The sequence below is a fragment of the Rhea pennata genome, chromosome 27 (genome assembly GCF_028389875.1).
Source record: "Rhea pennata isolate bPtePen1 chromosome 27, bPtePen1.pri, whole genome shotgun sequence".
NCBI lineage: Eukaryota > Metazoa > Chordata > Aves > Rheiformes > Rheidae > Rhea > Rhea pennata.
In genome coordinates, this window is record NC_084689.1 from 2,845,942 (window position 1) to 2,866,177 (window position 20,236).

Sequence of the window (20,236 nt, forward strand, 5' to 3'; positions counted from 1 at the left end):
AGAGAGGTATAAAAAACCTGGGCTACTAAACCACAAAATTGAAGCAACTCCCCCAACAGCAGTGAAACAGTGCCAGGGCTGGGAGGAGACCGCAAGCCTCCAGCATCCCCCCAGCGTCTCGTCACCCGGCACTGTGGCCCCGACGCGCGCTAACCCCACGTATCGGCTGGCTCAGGATGGTTCCCGCAGAAAACAGCATGGCCTTTAACCACACAGGCAGAAAAATTGTGCTGGAAATATTGAGGGCACTTTAGACACTATTCCTTCAGACAGGAGGTGATGCCAGTGGGAGGCAGAGATCTTTACAGCAGGATTCGCTTTGTGCAGCTGGGTAGACGGGGGAAAAAAAGTGAAACACTTCTGAGCACAGTGTAATTGGCTGCTTTTGCCTGCTGGCTGGCCATCTCGCATGCTCGCGGAGGCGGACGTGACAGGTACACGTAACCTCCTGCTACCTGGGTTGTTCCAGGTCATTATCCAGATGTGCCTAAGCACCTTAAGGGGAGCTGGATTTATGTACTAATATGATGCAAACAGATCTTTACCTGTTCCCTAGACACACCAGACACAGTTATATTATTTGGGTAGCCTCCGAATACATTTCCATTTCGGCTTAAAACAGCACGAGCAGAAATCAGCACAAGCTCCCCAGGCTCACCCCGACGGCTCTAACGCCCACCGTGGACGGGGCGCCCAGCCAAGTCGCAAACTGCATATGGGGATGCAGTAGCTGGAAACACTCGCAAAACCACTATTAGCATTTAATCTCGTATGAGAGAAAGGCATAAAAACCTAAATACATCATGCCAAAAACTAAGAAAGTGAACAGCTCTAACATACTGTGACCAAGACAAACCTTCACAGCTGTGCAAAGGCTAAATTCCCAGATCAAAGGCTCTCCTCTAAGCATAAAACATCCTGTTTCTTATGAGCAGTACCCAAGAAGTGGGCTGTCAGCAGATCGTTCTACCAGGACTATGAAGCAGGACAACACAACTATGGCCAGCAAGTAAGACTAGTGCCTTGGAGCATTTTGCTTTTGAGTAGCTACACTAAGACTCTTGAAGCACCAGGGGTTTAGATAGTGCTGTCTGAAAACATCAGGTCTTAAATTTGAAAAGCGTGCTCTCCCAAATCCAGAAATCCTAGTGACTTTGGAAAATACCAGCGGCACTTCAAACAGACGGCACCCAGGGGACTCTGGTGTCTTCAAGGAATACTCAGAGATAACACACTGCAGTTATCCTAGTACCAGGAAAAATACATAAATATATGTGATGTCCAGAGGTGAGCTGGACCTGGATCCATCACTCTTTCCCAGGAGAACCTAGGCAGCTTCAGGTGGGAGTAAAACAGGAAACTGGAGCTTCGGGGTTTTCTTTTATTTATTTATTTGTTTTTGCAGCAGAGAGGTTTCAAACCGATTCCTCCTAGAATGAAACATGACAGCATTGCCGAGGGTTTGATGGAAACAAGTCTTTCTGCTAGTCCTCAGACTGAGCTGTTTCATTTCATTTGTGGAACAAATGGAGAAAAATGATTTAAGTCAGTCCACAAGAAAACCGCGCTTCTCCGCAGGGTGCGGAGCCTCCTGGGAGCCACGGATCACCTCCGCTGCCGAACGGGGCCCTCGGGGAGCCTGCGGAGGGCAAGGAGACGGGTCCTTCACAGGGTGATCAGCAGCAACAAGTTCACTTCGGTGCCCTTAATTGCCTTCTGGAGGTAACTGTCCTGCCGCCGACTCGGGGGAGATGGGACAGCCGTAGCTAAGCTGCACAAATGCCGCATCCTTTTCACCAGCCTCCGGAGCATCCTGGAGCAGCCGCACCTAAAATTACCCCCGCGTCCACAGGCTCGGTTGGAAAAGGTGGCCGCAGGTCCTCAAGGGGAGGGTGGTAAAAAGTGGCAGCAGCGTTGCCATCTCCTGCCTGCGCACTCACCGCCCGGCTTTGCCTCCGGCTGAGCGCTGGGAAAGCGCGGCTGCTGCGGACGGGGCGCAGCTCGAGGAGCCAACGCTTTCAGCGTGCTCGTGGCACGACTGGCCAAGACGGGCTGCTGTCTCCCCCAACAAGTGTCTCTCATCCTGCTGCTGGGGTGACTGAACAAGACCCTTGGGCCAGATCTTACGACGGCTCTGGATAATAACGCAAAAGGCCGCGGTGCCATCCAGCTGCCAAGCGCTGGGCTTGTCCCCCGGGAGTCCCCGGGGGAATTCTCTGGGCTGTATTACGCACGAGGTGAGATGAGCTGATCGTAGTGCCCTTAATATCTACGAATCCCTTTCCATCTTCAAAAGCAGTACATGTGCTGGATGGGCTCTTTCACCGAAATGGGTCAGTAGAAAAATAGATCCTTCTTACAATGCAACACCACATTGCCTTAATTTAAAAAGGAGAGAAAAAAGGATCAGGATCTGGGTAAGAAAGACAAGCTCTTCGCTGTTTAATGATATCAAAGCCTACTGCACTGGAAGTCTGAGAGCGTGCCACGGAGAAGCTGACCTCCAGCCCCAGAGCCGTCAGATCCGCTGCCCCCCATCAGCGTTAATGGCACTCCGAACCCAGCAAGGTTAGCTTATTGCTGGGGTGGGACACAGAGCCTGGTCGCCTGGATGAGGATTATTAACTTCTCTGGAGGTAGCACTATCCTGGCTTTTAAAATAAACTGCATCAGGCAATAAACCAGAGGAAGGAGGAGAGAGAGGTCGGTGGCCTGCTGGGCCAGACCAGTTGGCTGTGCAGACACTGAGCGAACTCTACATCCCGCGGCAGCACGGGGCTGGGCTGTCCCGGGGCAGCAGCACCGCAGCTTGATGGTTAATCAAGAGAGACGTTAAGGAAAGTTCAGTACGAGGAGGTCTGGGAAAGGCCAGGCTGGAAGTGGGCAGACAGCTCCAGGGAGCATTCCTGGTTTTTCTGCGCCGGTGCTGTACTGGCAGTGCTTTTAGTTGTCAGCAAACCAGAGGAGGCGAGAGATAAGGGGGCAGATACCGGGAAAGGGACCCTAACCTCTGCGTGTCCCACGGCTCAAATTGAAGGGAATCGGTAACTGCAGCATTTCACTCGCATGCCAAAAAGGGCTGGGAGTGGGGGGCAGGGGACCGCTGCGCCATGGATCCTGCCAAGAACAGCTCGGAGGAGCAGCCAGAGCCCTGAAGAACCCGTCAGAAAACCTAACCCGAGGGCTGAGGACGAGCCTACGCGCACGCTTCCGAGCAGAGCGGCAGCACAACCCGCACGGGCCAGATCTCTGCTGCTAGCTCTGCCCTGTGCGGGTACCTACGGGCATCAAAGCGCTCAAAACCACTGCGCTTAAACGAGCTGCCGGGAGGCCTCCTCCTCTTCGCGGGCTCCCTGCCCCCGTAAACCAAGCTCCACTGCACATACTCTATTAAGCAATAACCAGGTTCCGGCACGGCCCCGAAGAATGACTTACAGATCTCATTTGTCAGGGGGTTCTTTGCAGTTTCTTGCACATTTTATCGCAGGCTCTTTTGTGCACAAACAGTTCAGTATATTGCTGGGAGAGTCACCAGACTGTGACCCAGAGGGAAGCAGCTGATGACCCAGCACTGGGAACTATTGGGCTTAACCACCAGAACATCAACATTATAGATCACTGGGAGCAATTAGGGTGGCTGAAAGCCCCATGTGCAGCCTAAGGGCAACTTTCCAGCAAGGACAACATTTTCCCCATGCAGAGCCAGCATTAAGCCTCAGCTAGAACACTTAAGGAACTACTTTGAGGGTTTAAGTGATGTTTAAGTGATCTATAGATCCTGTGCAGGCTAAAGGCAGGAATTTCAACCTTGAAGACTCGAGTTTAATACCCACTGTAATAAAAAGAGTGAGCCAACTTCCCTGCAGCACCACTCCATTGACATCAATAGCATTACAGCAGCAGGAGCTTTACCTTTGATCTCCAAAATCCACCTGGGGAGGAGGTGGAGGGAAGGACAGAGTCCGCCTGCCCACAGGGCCAGGAGTCGCTGCTACCCAAAGGCTGCAGTGTGCATAGAAATCTTCCTTCCTAGGGCCGTGTTGCCTACCTCCCACACAATCATACTGCTGGAAATTTTTCTTGCAAGGTAGGCATTACTAGGGCCTCCTTTTCACTGAGTGAACAGATGTGAAAGCATCCTCCCTACAGACACCCATCCCCTTTCCCTTCTTGCTCTACTTTCTTATCCCCTTCTGCCTTCTTTCCCACACTTCCTGCTGCTCCCCTTCCTCTCCCCTGCTCCCCGAGAGCTTTGTGTGCCCTAGAACAAATCAAGTTACCCCAATGTGTATTTTTTTTTGCATGTAGCTAAGCCAGGAATCCAGTTCTCCAGGGTAATCTGGAAAGTACAGCTTGTTATTACTCTCTACAGTAGAACAATCAACACAGTTTCTGTAATGCAGTAAGATGGATTGAAGCTACTTAAGAATACAAGGAAATGGGATCAGTGCTTTAAAAAAAAGTAGCTTGACTCACCAAATCCTCCTCTACTATAGCAGCTCTGAGCTCATGCACAGCTTTAGATTTCACACATTAGTGTGCTGCAGCGCAGATGCTTACAGCTGGCAACGCTAGACCTGCCGAACAGCAAGCAGCCAAGCCCACACCACAGGTCCCCCATTCCTCAGTCATTCCGAGGGAAATGCATGATAGTCCCAAACTGAGGTAACAAGGAGCAAGATGCAGCTCCACTGCATTGCTCCCATTGCTTTCGCACTGGGAGGAGAGCTCACACCCTTCCTCCACGTCTGCTTTTGCATTAGAATCATTCTGCTCTTTGGTACTTCTCCCTTTCAAATATACTTGGAAAATAAAGATTCCTCTCTTCCCTTTGTAACCGCACCCAGACCTGAGCAGACTGCAAAATCTCAGAGGCTTCAAGCTACTTGTTCTTTCACTTAATCACCAAGATTAATTCCAAACCTCCCTTAAAGAGATGATGCGTGATCAGGTACAAGACTCCTTCTCTGACCCAAAAATATTTTCTCCACAAATCTCTTCCCTCTTGAAATCAGAGATGTTATTCCAAGACTTTGAGAAACGATATACCAACAAGGTACAGCCTCTCCAGAGCCAGACACCACTAGCCACTGTAGGAAGGAGAAAGGACATTCCTATTGCTGGCTAGGCATCATAGATCTTGGGAAGTATCCTCCACAGAGACGTCTCCCATCCAAATAGCAAATAACAATATGGGGCTGAGTGATCCTAAAGGGGAAAAAGTTGTCTTCTGAATCAGACAAGCATCTTTTAGATCGGGGGGATAGGAAAAGCTCCGTAGAGAAAGCTGAGACCTTGGGCTGAGAGTCTGCAGGGAGGGACTGAGAAGCAAAGAGGGCTGAAGTAGGCCTTGGAAAGGCTCTGTAGAAGACAAGGGGCAACACGACTTCTTGGAGGACAGTTCACCACTTCCACCACCCATGCCCTCACTGGGAGGGAGCTTACTATGTCCCCCCCCTTCCCAACCCTGCAAGGGAAAGGCAGGTAGCCCTACTGCCAGCTCAGAGCTTGCCCAACACCAGGAGGGCAAAGAAAGATGAGAAACTCGGAAAAATATGGGTGATCCCCCTTATCCTCCTTATGTGAACAGAACCCAAGTCTTCTGCGAGAGAGAAAAGCACTGGGGAGGGGAACTCAGACCTCTTGTCAAACCAGCCCTGGGGTGGGAGCTGGGTTACGACACTTTTGTCCTGCACACACGTCAGCCTCTGATTTTGATCACATCTCTACAAACCTCCTTTCTATAATAATCATGACTCAAGCCGAGTCTTTGGCTTAGACCATGGGCTAGGTGCATGGTAAAGATAAAAGGCAAGAAATTCTCATTTTGCAGGCGGGAAGGAGAGGTGTTTGGAGAATGAGGGGCACATCCAAGACCTTCTAGTTACACACTGCACAGAGTATCTCTATTATTCCTATTTACTAGCTAACAACATAAACTATTGTAATAGTTCAATGACTGAGGTCTGAGTCTATTTTTCCTTCAAACCTTTGTACCTCTCTGCTACAAGGCTGGAGAGGAAGACTGGAGAAACAACTGGCCTGACCCAGATTACCCTAATTAACTAGAGCCCTGATTGACTTTGATGAATAGCTCCAGCCCATTCATCAACAAAACATTTTCTCAGATAAGCAGAAGAACAGTGCATCAATCCAGACCACCTTGAGCAGCACTGAACTGGCACAACACTGGTGTAATATGCTCCGAATGGCCACACTAACTTGACTAAACTCAGCTTTCTGATTCTGCCCCCATCCCCCCAAAGACAAATCTGCCACTCTACAGACTCATAGCAAAGCTTATGCTTAAGCACTCCTCCTTAACAAAGTCTGGGGCTGTGGGAAGAGCTGGCTCCATCAGGACAAATGACAGCAACCGTGATTACAGGGGTTGGCTGCTCTCAGCCCGACGGCATTGCAGGCCTGGGTGTGCAGCACCTGCACACCAGCGTGAGGAGACACAGCTGGGCCAGGCACAGAGCTAAATTGAAGGTCAGTAGGTAGAAATCAAAGAGGGAGGCGGACTGACACAAAGCTCAAGGTGAAGATTATGATCAGGGAGAGAAAATGGAGAGCAAGCACTTGCGGAGCAGCATCCAGCTATGGGCACTCAACAGCAGACCGGGCTCCTCCGCTGCGAGCTGCACCAGGGCCTCGCAGTCCGAGGGGAGGGACTCTGCTCGCTTTCCCCATCAGATTTGAAAACCTTTTCCAATAATAGCTTGGTTTTGCTCTCCTTTGAGCACAGGGTGGAGAGAGAGAAATGAATATAAGCAAGACTGTTGATTTAATTGGCTGTATTTGTCACTGGAGCAAGAGAAATAACCCTAGCAATAGCACTGGCTGAATGACATGCATTTAATTAGTATGAGAGATGCATTTGCTTTGGTCAATGAAATATAAACATAAAACCCTTCATCTTAACCTGACCTTTCCAGGAAAGCTCCAGTTTAAGTAGCACTGCTATGAGCAGCTGAGCTCTCCCTCCCTGCTTCAGCAAGCCCAAAGCATCACCCCTGCTCCCTGCTCCATCAGCCTTGGCTCTCCCGCTGCAGAGCCGAGCACCGAGCGGCACCTTGCTTTGCCTTTATGGCATTATTTCCCCATGTGTACCTACAGGCCTCTTTGTACTGCTTTTCTCAGGCATCTGGCTTGAACTAATTGCCTTCCTCAGTGGTCCCAGTCCAACCAGCACCATCCTGCAACCCTGCTGGAGCTGAGCAGCCCCAGGTCCCAGTGAATTCAATAAGCACCAAAATCCTGTGGCCATCTTGCAGGGCTGCGTGGAGAAAGGTGCAGATTCACCGCCTGTTGAGAGCAGAACCCATGCTGAGGTGTGGGGCTTTGCAGACTCGAGAGGGCACATCTCACCCTCCCCATCCCTCAGCTATTTTTGAGCTGTGGAAGGTAACAGAAACAAGCTGTTCTTTCAGCCTTAACTCCTCTGGTCAAGGTTTAGAGCCAAATTGTTTTACTGAACCTCCCTAAAGTCCTTCCCAGTGTGGCTCTACGGATTATTTAGGGTTCTGCCCTGGGAGCTCCTGGGGTAGGAGCCAAAAGTGCAGAACTGGATAGAAATCAGCTGGAGGCCAGCGTCTGCACCAGAAGCTGGGATTCCCATTGCAGGAATAAGCTCCTTGAAACAAATTACTTTTAATTAGAGCAGGTGCATGCTGCCTGAGGAGCATCATTGCGTAAACATTTATTCAAGTCTTTTAAAAGGCCCGAGACACAGCACTGAGGCTGGTTTCTGTGGTCACAGCCCTTCCAGCCAGCCCAGCCCGCTGACACTTGGGCTGCTGAAGCTCGCTGACACAAGCCGTATTTTTCATGCCTCTTTGGGAGAGGGATTCCCGAGGCTTTGATGATGGCATGTTCCCTTGCAACATGAGGTCAAACCAACCATTTCCTGCTTCTCAAGGCCTCAGATTTACCCTGCGCGTAACTCCCTCAGCTTCAACAGACAGATCTTGGCACCGGGGCCTCTTTTTTCCTTAAGTCCCTTGCTGCAGCATTAAGACGACACACCTGGCAGGACTGTTCCGCCTGAAAATCCATCCTCAGGTTGTTTTATCTCTATTAGGCCTCGTAAGCAGATGACAGGGGAGCATGAACATAGACAGCGTGGGATGAGACATTCACCCAGCTGCTAGTTCAAAGACGTGTCATCATTTATAACACTCCCAGCTATTCCAACTCTCCCTGCTTGTTCTCAGTTAAAAGAAACCAAGAAGAAAGCAATTGCAGGTTCTGGGTATTTACTGTTCGGGGGGTGCTGTTTATTTTGGTGCCTTCGCTCTCATGGTAGCCCGACCTCCCGGCCCCGAGGGGCATTTCTCTCCTCTTCCAGAGAAGTGCTGCCAAGCCACGGCAGTCACCCCGCAGAGCCCTGCCAGCAGGTCCTGCAATCCCAGCAGGTCTGTACAGCCTGGCAAAGCTGGCAGGGGACTCCAGGCTTGCCTCCAGGCTTCGCTCCAGCCACGGTGCCCTCACTAGCAGACGCAGGACACTCAGAGGAGCCTCTTCTGTTTGGCATTCCCATCTCAGAGCACTTTTCTGCCTGTAAAAAGGGGCAACAACAGCAGGGAGGAGCTAAGACAAGTCCCTCAGAATCACAAACCTCCCTGCAAATAACTTGGGCACACTTCCAGCCCAGCAGTAAGGCGACGCAGAACTGACTTATCCCTAGAGACGGCAAATGGTCTGATCCAAATTCCACTGAAGTCCACGGCAAGGCTCATTACCTCCGTCTGGCATTAGCTCTGGCTCTTTGCTCACGGTAGCTCTGAGCAATAACTCCCTCTCCAAGGAGCTCTGACACGATTAACCGGGGAAACATCACTTCCATCTCGAACTGCCGGGGAAAAGCTCCAGCCTCTTCCCCGCACAACGTGGGGACGGCGGCACCAACCGAGCCGTTCTGGCTGGGCCCAATAGAGGGCAACAATATCACACGAACCGGTTCATTAAACTAATTGGGAACAGCAAGGGTGAGAGTTGCTTCCGTCCGTCCATCCCTGCCTTCCCTCCCCTTGCACAGGGAGGCGAGTGGAGGCTCCGGAGGCCTCACCGGAGGAGACGGTGGCACAGCCAGGATCAGCTGCGGTCCAAAGAGGACAAGCTTTGGGTGCTTGGCAGCCAACCTTGCTAAATTTTTCCCCTCGGCACCAGACCCAGCGGAGTTACCGAGCCACCGAGGCTCTCCGAGGTCCCACCCGCCCAGGCCTCCGAGCACCGCGCGGTGCCGTTGCTCAAAGGCACCGCGTCCCAGGCTCGCGGGCTACGCGCCGGCGTAGACAGCTCCCGGGAGCGGGGATTTCGCCCTTGCTCCGGCTCGGCGCCCACGCAGGGCTCCCGGCAGGGTTTTGCCCCGTCCCCAGGGTCAGCTCGCGCTTTCTCGAGTTCGGCCGCAACGCGGGCGGCAGCCCCGCGCGTCAGGGCGCGTTCGCGCCCCGTGTCTCCCGCCGGCTGCAGCACGCTGCGCCCGAGGACCGCGGTGGAAGCAGGGCTTTCGCTTGGGTTTCGTTTCCCGCTGGGTTTCACCCGGGCGGGCGGCTCACGTCGGGGCGGGGAAGCGAGCCTGGCTCTGCCCGGCCCCGGGCTCCTCGACCCCGAGCCATCGTCCCTCTCCACCGCACGCTGGCCTCCTCCGAGGCCACCAGCCCCTCCGCTCCCACCGAGAGCCGCTTGCCAGCTCTTGAGCTTCCCTGCGAGGGGCCACCAGAGAGGCTCGGTCCCAGGCACCAAACCAGCCCTGTCCGCTGCTCGGGGCATCGGGAAGGCTGGACCCGAGCCACGGAGCTGAGATCAGCGACCCGGTTACCTCCAAGTCTGGGGGCCTGGGAGGGCGTAAGGAAAGGCTCTGTTCAGCCCTGAAACCCAGCAGCTGATACAAGCTGGGAGCTGCAGTTTGACCAAAGGAATTCCTCCCACCAGCAGCTGGGGAGCTCGGTTCAAAGGCCTCAAGCCGACGGTTTGGCCGAGAGCCTGGAGGACTAGCTCGTCTCTTGCTGGGTATGTATTTGTTTTCATCTGGATTTACATGACGAGATCAAAGCAGCCGTGCCGAGGTTAGGCAGGATTTACCAAGGCCAGAGCTCCGGGGCATTTGGTTGCAGTAGTTTTACCCCATCTCCACTTCACCCAGGAGGTTTCTGGGCTGGCTGGAGGAGGAACCAGACTGATTTGCTGTAGCCTCCAATTAGCGTGCACCAATTAGTGCTCAGCAGCACCAGCCTCCTGACACTAGTTACACCTCCAGACAGCAGACTCCAGCAGAGAATGCCAAAACAAGCCCCCAGCGCTATCTGGAGCAACCAAGGAGAGCTTTTTGCTGGCTATGTGCTAACGCAGCCGCTTCAGACTCTCACATCTTTGCACCATGGGTGAACAGAGAGACTGAAGCCAGGAACAGCTGCAAAACTGCCTCACGGGACTCAGCGCAGGGAACCGGACGCTCCTACATGGACATCCAAGTCCTCCTCCTTTCACACTGGAGAACTTACCAGCTTTGCTTATTGAGAAGTAAGGAAGCTGGTGCAGCTTGGCCAGTGCTGGCATAGACCAGCCCTGCATGAGCACAAGCCACGCTGCAGCAGTCCAGCAAACATCTACTTTGGGGCCTATCTCCCATCACTCATATCACATCTGGCCACCTACATCCCTGCCCAGTAAAACCAAAGTGCTCACATCACAGCGTGCAGGGCCCTGGCACCGCGCTGCTGGGCCAGCCTAACAGCTCTCCCCCCCACCCCAGAGCAAGGCAGCAGGAAAATAAGAGCTAACCCTCCCCATAAATAGGCAAAATATGAGATGATACTGCAGGGAAACCTTCCTGGAAGAGCTCAGGAGCTCCAGAGGCACAACAGACCCACTGCCTCCAACATCGATCCCTCCATGGCAGCAGCTCAAGGAAGCAGTGACTGGCCCGAAGGTGCTGGGCCCTCCGTCACCAAGGATGGATGAAGCCCTCCTACAATGGCTGTGGTTACACTGGGTCCACTGGAGCAACCTCCTCAGCAGCAAAATTATTAGGGCTGAAATTTGGGGGAGGTGGTTTTAAGAACAGATGGTCTTACTTTAGTATTGCAACACACTGCCAGTTAATTAATGCTAGCTGTAATTAAACTTTACACAAATTAGCTGTCAGCTATGCTAAAGGGAATCATTTCTCTCAAATGCCACCTTGAATCGCTGAGTTGTGAGACTTTTCTACAACGTAATTAAAAGAAGGAGGCTGGCGTGGAAGGGGGCGGGCGGCAGGGGAGGGAATAGCCAGGAGATGAAAGTGGCAGGCTAGAAAGCTGCTGTAGATCTCCACCCCGCACCAGCAGGCTCCTCTCCTTTGGTTTAGGGCACCCCAGAGGCTCAGCTCAGCCTTCTTCCTCTCCAGCATACAAGGGAGTTCCCTTTCAATGCATCAAAATGTAGTTTAAAGCTATATTTTTGGCTCCTGGAAGGGAAAGGTTTGAGCACAGGGGGGCTGAGCAAAGGCAGCAAGGCCGCGGCAGGATGGGGAGGAAGCTGGGGCAGGAGGCGTGATGAAGCACTCCTTCCATTTGGAGAAGTGGCGATCAAGATGTGTTTGGCAGGAGAGGGCTAGCTTTGACAGGGCTTCTGCTTAGAAGAAAGAAGTCTGTCAAAACAGCCATGTTGACATTTTCCAACAAGTTGCATTTTATTTTAAGTGATGCTTTGGAAATTTTAGCTCATTTCTGGTTTTGCTCGTGTGCCAGCACTTGTCAAGTGGTGAGCCACGCAAGGACTAAAATAAGAGCACCATGACTGACCGGGCCAGCACTTGCTTCAGGGGGGCAGGGGCACCACAGAAGGGAACAGGGAATAGTAAAACTAATTTGTCCCAAATTCAGGACAGAATTTGCTGAAAATCAAATTTTCAGCAGGAAAATTTGGAGACAGACAACAAATATCTTGCATCAGATCACATTCATGATGATGGGGCAGAGGCTTTAAACCACGTCCCCATTTGCACGCAAACAGCTAGAAGAGGCTCTCGAAGGCACGTGTCCTCCCCACCGAGGGAGGCAGCGCGGCTGCGCGCGGTCTGCCTCGTCCCGTTTGCAGTAGCTTCGTTACAGCCGTGATGCTTGCAAGCGGAGCCGGGACCCTGCAAATCGGCCCAGGAGGCTCCTGCAGCTCCAGCCCAAATTCACCCCGTTCGCCAGGCCCAGCACAGCACAGCCCCAGCCCCATGGGGACGCACGGCTTGGCCAGGCCACCCTTCCCCGGTGCACGTCAGGGTCCGTGGGTGGGGTGCAGCTACCTCCAAGGTGCCACCACACACAAGGGCACGGCAGGAGCTGAGGGCAGCTCCAGCACGGGTAGTGCCCTCCCCAGGCAGGCCACATCTCCACGGTGTCTGAGCGCAGTGGTGACAACCAGGCCCTCCAACAGCCCCAGGCAAGGCACGGGGCTCCCACAGGGTCTGTCCGGGCAGGAGATGAAGCTGGAGACAAGGCTACAGTGTAGATCCAAGGTCTGTGCAGAAGACAGGAAAGGGAGTGCTGCCCTTGCCTGAGCTTCAGTGGAGCTGCCGGGTGGTGAGCGGGGCTCCCGGGTCAGGCAGCTAGTTGAACTAATTGAAGGCCAATTAGTGCCCTCAAGGTCCTGATAGCCATCAAGTCACACCACTGTCTCAGGGAAGAGCCCAGTAAACCCAGTTAGACTTAATTACTTTGATCTTCAGGGTTATTTCCCCACTGCATCCTGGCTGGTCCCATGAGCTCCACCCAGGTGCTCCGGCTCACCCACAGCCACGGCAGCCCCACGCATGACAGTGGGCTGGGGGGCCACGCGTGGCACCCCGGGGACCCATCCGGGGCAGCCTGAGTCGCTGTTGACGCTCGCATCCGCTGCGCTCACGGGTAATTGATAGCCCCAGATGTTTCCCACTCCATGATACAGAGCAAAGCAAAAATTGCCGTGGTTCCTGCCAGATGGACGTGCGGAAAATTCCTTTCTGATCCCAAACCTGGGAATCAGATGAAGCGGTTGAGGGCGACCCGGCGCGCTCGCCTCCCTCCCTCCGCTGCCGGGGCTACGGGGCTGGAGCACCGCTGGCCAGCTGTGCACCGGAGAAAGTATTTTGCAGATGGGGTTGGGGGGAGGGACGAGGCTCGGGGTAAGTGGTCACGAGCAGCCTGGGGGCAGAGCGGGCCGGCGTCTCCTCCGAAGGCCACGGAGGGCGAGAGGGGGATTTGTGAGCGACGGTCAGGAAGGGCCACCACAACTGGCCCCCCCCCCCCCCCGGATGCACACGCCGGGAATTGGGGGGGGATTTTCTCCTCCGGCAGCTGAAACCCGGCTCTCCGGTCCAGCGCGAGGACGTGGGCGAGGGAGGCAGGGCCGGAGGGGAGCTCGCGCGCTCCGACGCCGTACGGAAATTTAATAAGCAGGAAGGCGGCGAGGATGGACCGGCTCCGGGGCCGGGCAACGGGGAAGGCCCAAAACGGGGGAAAAAAACGGGACTCGGAGCCCCGGTCGCGGCCGCGGTCGCCCCCATGGAGCTACCTGCCGCGGGGGAAGCCCCGGCTGCGAGGGTTTTAATGGAGGGAATTAAAACGCGTTTAGGGAAATCTTCAAATAGCTTTTTTATTTTTGCTTCCCCCCCCCTCCTTTTTTTTTCTTTTTCCTTGGCTTTAAAGAACACCGCTGGCAGTCTCAAGCTGCGGTAATGCATTCAGGCACCGCGACTGAGTCAGAGCTAATTGAATTTAAAAGCAGGTTTTACATCCGTGCGCCTTCGGAGCGGGCGCATCCCGGAAATCGGCGGCGACGGAGCGTTTCGCCCGGGGACGACTCGACCCCCCTTTCCGCGGGGAGCAGAGCCGGCCCCGTGGCGAAGCCGTCGGCGCCCCGGAGCCGCCGGGTTTTCGGCTCTTCGCCGCTCGTTAATTCGCTCAGAAATTCACCGGGGCAGCGGGGACGCGCGGGGACGCGCGGGGACGCGCCGGGGCCGTCGGCGGCTCCTCCTTCAACGCGAACGGGAGCAGAGTAAATCCCGGGCTCCGGCCTTTCGGGCCGTCGTTTCCTCCGCGTTACGAACCGGCTGTTACGGGAGGGGGGACGTTGCCGTTTTGGCTGCGTTAACAACGTGCCCAAAACGAACGTTGTCGGAGACACAAATCTGGTTAAGGAGCCTTTGATGATGCTGGGAGGAAAGCGGAGGGAGCAGCTGGAACCGAACCAGGGTCAGATCGGAGTTTAACTCCGCCGATTTCTTTCCCAAGGAGTGGAAGGAAAAATTGGATTTGCTTGGGCTTTCATCCAGCCGCATTTCACCCTGAACCACCTCTCCCATGGCCAACCTCTCCTGCAGCCTTGGAGTTACTCCCAACTTATGATGTCCCAACAAGGGAGGTGAGACAGCGCTTGCCCTGCAGCCTTCCCTGCCCTGCCATAAAATGTCCTTTTTCTGCCACTTGGCACTTTTCCATGGTCCTAGGTGAGTTTTTTCTCGCATCAGCTGGACCAGGATAAACCAGTGACATCAACCAGCTTGGACCGTGGCACAAGGAGAATTTGTCCTGGCCTGGCTCAGGAAAAACAGAGCGCAGCTGAAAGCTGCAAGATGAGTTGCCCAAATGAGATTGCTTTGTGGGACGTAATCCAATTCCTGCTGGACAAAATCCATCATCCCCGTCAGTACTTACCTGTCTCCATGCTGGCAGGCTCAGCGGGGATGCCAAAGATAACTGGGACCTTAAACATCTCAGAGACCTTCCAAACCCAGTCCCATCAATTCATGGTGGGGCAGCTTGGAGAAAGGCCAGGGGCTGGGGACACCTGTGAGCAGCAGCAGAACTGACCTCCTCCCGCAGCTGTGCCGGTAGCCTTGCGGTTGCTGCAGTCACCTTCCAGATAACCCAAGAAAAGACTTCTCCAGCCCAATCCAACACTAAAAAACCCTCTCCAGCCCAATCCAACACCTTGCAGGTGGCCTGGTCAAGCAACACGAGAACCCTGGGCCAAGGCCAGGCTCCAGTCCCTGGTGCAACCCCAGCCCAGCGCTTGCACCTGTAGACAGCCGGCGTTTCAAGGAAGGGACTTGCTTGCTCTATCTGCCCCGGTTTCACGCAGGGAATTACCGAGGCCACTTCTTTCATATGGAGTTTTGGGGAAGCGGGGAGGAAATGACCAACTTTGTCTCTAATGCACCATCATCCTCGGCCGCATGCGACCTGTCGCTTCCCGAAGAGCTAAGCAGCAGCCCCACGGCGGTGACATTTGCGATGCATTAAGTTTAAACATTTCCAATAAAGAAAAACAATCCATTCAGACTTGCTTTATGATTCATAGTAATTGCAAATAGAAGCAGTTAATATAATTGTCCAGCTGAGACCAGCAGGCTGGGAACATGTAGCAGTGAGATGTACAATCAGGGAAGGTTGGGAGGGAATTTAAGTGCAGGTTAAGCAAATGCATTACTTTAATAACACACAGAGACAGCCCTTGTAGTTATAAAGAGGATAAAATAAATATTGTACCAGAAATCTACAGAACGGGAGGTTTTATCGCCAAGAACTGCCCGCTTGCTATTTACTTTCAATTTAGATTTTACAAAAGCTGCACTTGCCATGTTTCTTATGTATGGAAGAGAATGACTTGAATTGACAAATGACCTTATTTCTCCACGAGTTTCAAAAGCGAGCCTCAGTTTCTCAAGGGAAAATGATCACCTCTCAGCGGTCGTCCTGGAGAGAGAAAGATGCTTTTTATATATATATATAAAAGCAGAATGTAATTCAAAGAGGAGATGCTCCTCTCACTGCTGGAGGTGGGCCAACCTCCTTGACTCCTCCAAATCACGGAGGAAGGAACTTGCTTGTCTGCAGTGGTTTTCTCCCTGCACTGAAGCTCTTCCTTCCTTAGACATGGCCATGGGGGGAGCTATGCGCATGATGGTGTGTTCCACCTCGTTAGCATCCCCTTTAAATAATTAACTGCTTCAATTTGGGGCATGTGAAGGAAAGGGGTAGAGATGATGCTACTGAAAGACATCACCACCCCTGCCACTGCCGTCACCATTACCACCACCACCATCACCATGACCAACACTACCCCCATCACCACCACCATCACTGTTGCCACCACTATCACCATCACCACCACTATCACCATCACCATCACCACCATCACTGTTGCCACCACCATCACCATCATCACCACCACCATCAGAGTCACTGCCATCACCATTGCCACCACTATTACCATCACCGTTGCCATCACCACCGATCCAGCTTAACCAAACTCCAGCTCTCCAGAGAAGAGCTACGCTTCTTTATTTATTAAAAGATATTTCTGAGGGCAATATATTAAATCAAAGTATCTTGTTCGCGGCCTCCTGACTTAACGACGCACAAACAGCTAAACATAACAGAACACTGGCTTGTGACAACTGTTTATAAAATATTAAGGGTCTTAAAAATTAATTATTTACAGGCACCTTCTGCTTCTTTATGGGGAGAGGGGAACTCGAGATGCAGAGGACGGAGTGGGCTACCTGCGGCTCAGGAAGAGGAAGGCTTGAGCCGGAAACTCCCTCCGGGTGGCAGCTGCGGTCGCCCATCCTCGCGCGGGAAGATGGGTTAAACGCGCCCGTTTTAAGGCCGGTAACATCCACTGTACTTGCATCAACCCTCAGCGATCCTTCAGCGGTTCGTTTGGGGTTTTACCCACTGGTTTTGGGTGGTGGTCGCGGGGCTGCCTGCCCGATCCGGGCGCCCGGTGAAGGCAGAGCAGCTTTCCGGAGCTCCGGGAGTGAAGGATCCCAATGGGGAAGGGAGGGGGGATTTGATCAGTTTGGGAATAAATCATCCATGAAAGTGTTGGGGAAAACCCATCTCAGGGAAAGAGAGTGATGGAGACGATGATGTATCTGCGGCCGGGAAGAGGCGGCGGGCTCAGGGAGCGACTGCTGGCTGCTCCGTGAGCACCTCTTAAAAGCAAACACAATAGACGCGAGCAGTTTTTAAGATGACAGACAATACAATGGGAGATAATATATTTAAAACCCATATCAGTTGTTAACAGACCATAAAAACGCCGGTACATTAATCTACGCTGTCTGTCATAGACTCATGAAGCAGCTGTGTTATTTTATAGTTTCGTTCCTGTGGGCTTCTCTGACACTTCCACAAATACATCTCAATTTATTTGGATAAGAACAAATAGAAATATTGAATTCTTCTTCCTCTGCTTTTGCACTTTTTTTCTTATTTTTTTCCCCAGCCCCTACAAATAGCAGAAAGCATCTGGTACAGCTCGGAGAGGGCGTTTTTACCGGCCAGGACGATCATTTTGGGAGAAAACCACCGCACAGATGCACGCCTCAGCCCTCGCTTTGGGCTCTCCAAGCTCCTTTTGCACCTTTGGCCTCGGGCGAAAGGCTGCAACCCGCCTCCCCGCGAAGCCGAACGCCCGGCGCCGCGGAGCCGCTCTCCCTCCAGCCCCATCGCTTCCCTTCTTGGGGGTGCAAATCCCTCATTGCGCCCCGTTAAAATGGTCTTTCACAGGCTGGTTTCTGGAAGCTCAAGGCCGAAGGCTTGGCCTGTTGCCCCCTTGGGCATCCCGGACGGCGCGTTTTCCCGCGAACCCTTCGCCTCCCCTCCGCCCCCCTGCGCGCGCTGCTTGCCCGGGGCAGCTCGGCCCGGCCCGGGTCGCTCCGGCTCTCGCAGCCGGGCGGTTCCTACGTGCCCACGTGCGATGCGACCTCTGCACTTAATAAACCTCTTTTTCCCGTCCGCCTTCGGAGCTCTGCGCCCGTCTCCGGAGCAGCGCGGCGCCGGACCCCACGCTGCCTCCCATCGCCTTCACCGCCTTTCCCCCCTGGATTTTATCTTAATTTGCATTCATTCCCCCAGGCTCCAGTTTTTTTATCCCCTAGCAGGGGATTTGCTCCACTCGTTGCCGGTCACAGCAAGAGCACGTGAGGCTGCGAGAGCCCCGGCGAAGGGAGCTGCGACGGGGCCGCGCGGGGCGGTTCGGATGTTCGGCGCATTCGGGAATGTTTCCTGCCTTTTCTGCGGCTCTGCAGCGAGGGAGGCCGGGCGGCGCCGGCACCCGCGTCCCCCCCGCGCCGGGACGCCCGGCGGTGCCGCCCCGGAGGACGCCGCTCCGCCCAGCTGCGTCTTGGCTCCCGGCTCGGAATTAAAAAGGTTATTTGAGGCTTTGCCAATTGCTTTGGATCCGCTGATGAAAGACGATGATAAATCTTAAGAGACCAAAATTAATAGAGAGGAAATTGATTCTGTAACGCGTGGACGTGGTTCCCCCGACCGCTGCCGGCCGCGGCGGTGCCGGCCGGATTCCCGGAGGCCTCCGCGGGCGCCGACCCTCGTCCCCGAACGCCGCGGCCCGGAGGGCTCCGAAGCCGTCGCGGCCCCGTCCCTGGCCCCGGGGAGGGGGGGGACAGCGAGGGCCCCCGGGGCGCGGCGGAGGGGCCGTTCCCGGGCGGGAAGCTCCGAGCCGCCGCAGCAGCAGCTTTGCCAACAGCGGCGCTCGCGTCCGTTTATTAATTATAACGACTCGGTCTAATTCATTAAGCGCTGGGGTTTATTTATCAGGCGGAGGCGGGGCGCCGCGCAGCACCAGCGTTCGGTTTGGCTCTGCGAGCCGGCGGAGGAGCCCGGGAATTAGGAACGACTAATTAGGAACCGGTCCAAGGTCCCGACGGGAGCGCTCGGCCCAGCGACCCCCCCGCCACCGCCGCCGCGGGAATCACCGCTGCGAGGCCGGGAGCAAGCGCTAACGCAAGCGGAAAGCGGGTCCGGTACCGGCGCGGGCTGCGGCGGCGGCCGACAGTTCCCACCGAGAAACAACCCTCATCCGGAGGTTTCCACCACGGGCGGCCGGATGCGTCCTTTCTATTTTAAGCTGGATCTATCTGGGGAAAAAAAAAAAAAAAAAAAGAAAGATTTCCAGATCTAATTTCCAGATCTAATTTCCAGATCTAATTTCCAGATCTAATTTCCTTCTTTCTGAGCTCAGTTTTCCCCCGGAGGAAACTGAGCGTGGGAATTTCCTCCCGGATCCGTAGCCGCTTCGGATTTGACCTCCGCAGGTTCGCAGCCGGCGCCGGCACGGGCGAGCCGGCCGCGCGCAGCCCTCGCCGGTTCGGCACCGCGCGCTCGGCCCTCGGCGCCGCGCTTCGGGCCGTCCACGGCCGGAACGGCCACGGCTTTAGCTGCAGCGCTGTCCCCGTCCGAGAGCCAAATCCGTCCCCAAAAGGCGAGCGGAGGAGTTTCGCCCGTCTTCCACGTTGCTGTTGTTGCTGCTATTTTCATCTCAAAACCCATTTTTTTTTTGCCGAAGGCAACGTGCTTTCACAAAAACGTTTTAAGTCTCCCCAAATAAATAAATAAAATAAAAAAGAACTAGTTGTGGAGGGGAAACTGTCGTGTCAGAAATCTCCCGGCCGGCTCTCCGTTTCGTGCCAACGCTTCGCACACTTTGCAGGGCTATAAATGACCGCACAGTAGCGAATCCGGCCGGTGAGATTTTCCACTGCGGTATACCAGGCGCTACCCACAGGACTGAACCCCCCACACTTATTTTATACTTTCCTTCACAACTATCTCTCAGCCATAAAATATACATGGACGCATCGATTGCGCTGGTGATCAAATACCTCTCCCTCCAAAAATACAGCTTATCCACATATGTAAGCATCCTAATTAAAGATACGCTGAGAGCTGAATCGCAAATGAATCAATTCCTTCTTAAAAAAAAAGAGAGAAAATCCAGTCGAGCAAGACCAGAATGGGATGTTAATAATTGATATTTACATTTCTCCCATGTCTGATCAAAGGATTTGATTGCATGACAAATGAGGAAATTACTGTAAAATATTATACACCCATTAAGGACACAGATGCAGCAGATAGCACAGGGGAGCCACGGTGAGCTGATTTTTGCCGCAGGACATGGAGCGGGAAACCCGGAAAGGGCCGGAGCGGAGGAGGCCAGCGCGACGGCCGGGTCCTACGGGCCTCGTGAGCTCTTTGGGCTTCTGTGCACCACTATAGGATCCTATGGGCCCCCATAGGCTCCTGCAGACCCTACAAGCTCCTTTGTGCTCCTGTGGACCTGTATGGGCCCCTATGAGTTCCTTCAGGCTCCTATGGACCCCTGTGCATCACTGTGAGGCCCTATGAGCTGCCTCAGGTTCTGTGGACCCCATGAGCTCCCTTGGGTTTCTATGAATCCATATGGACCT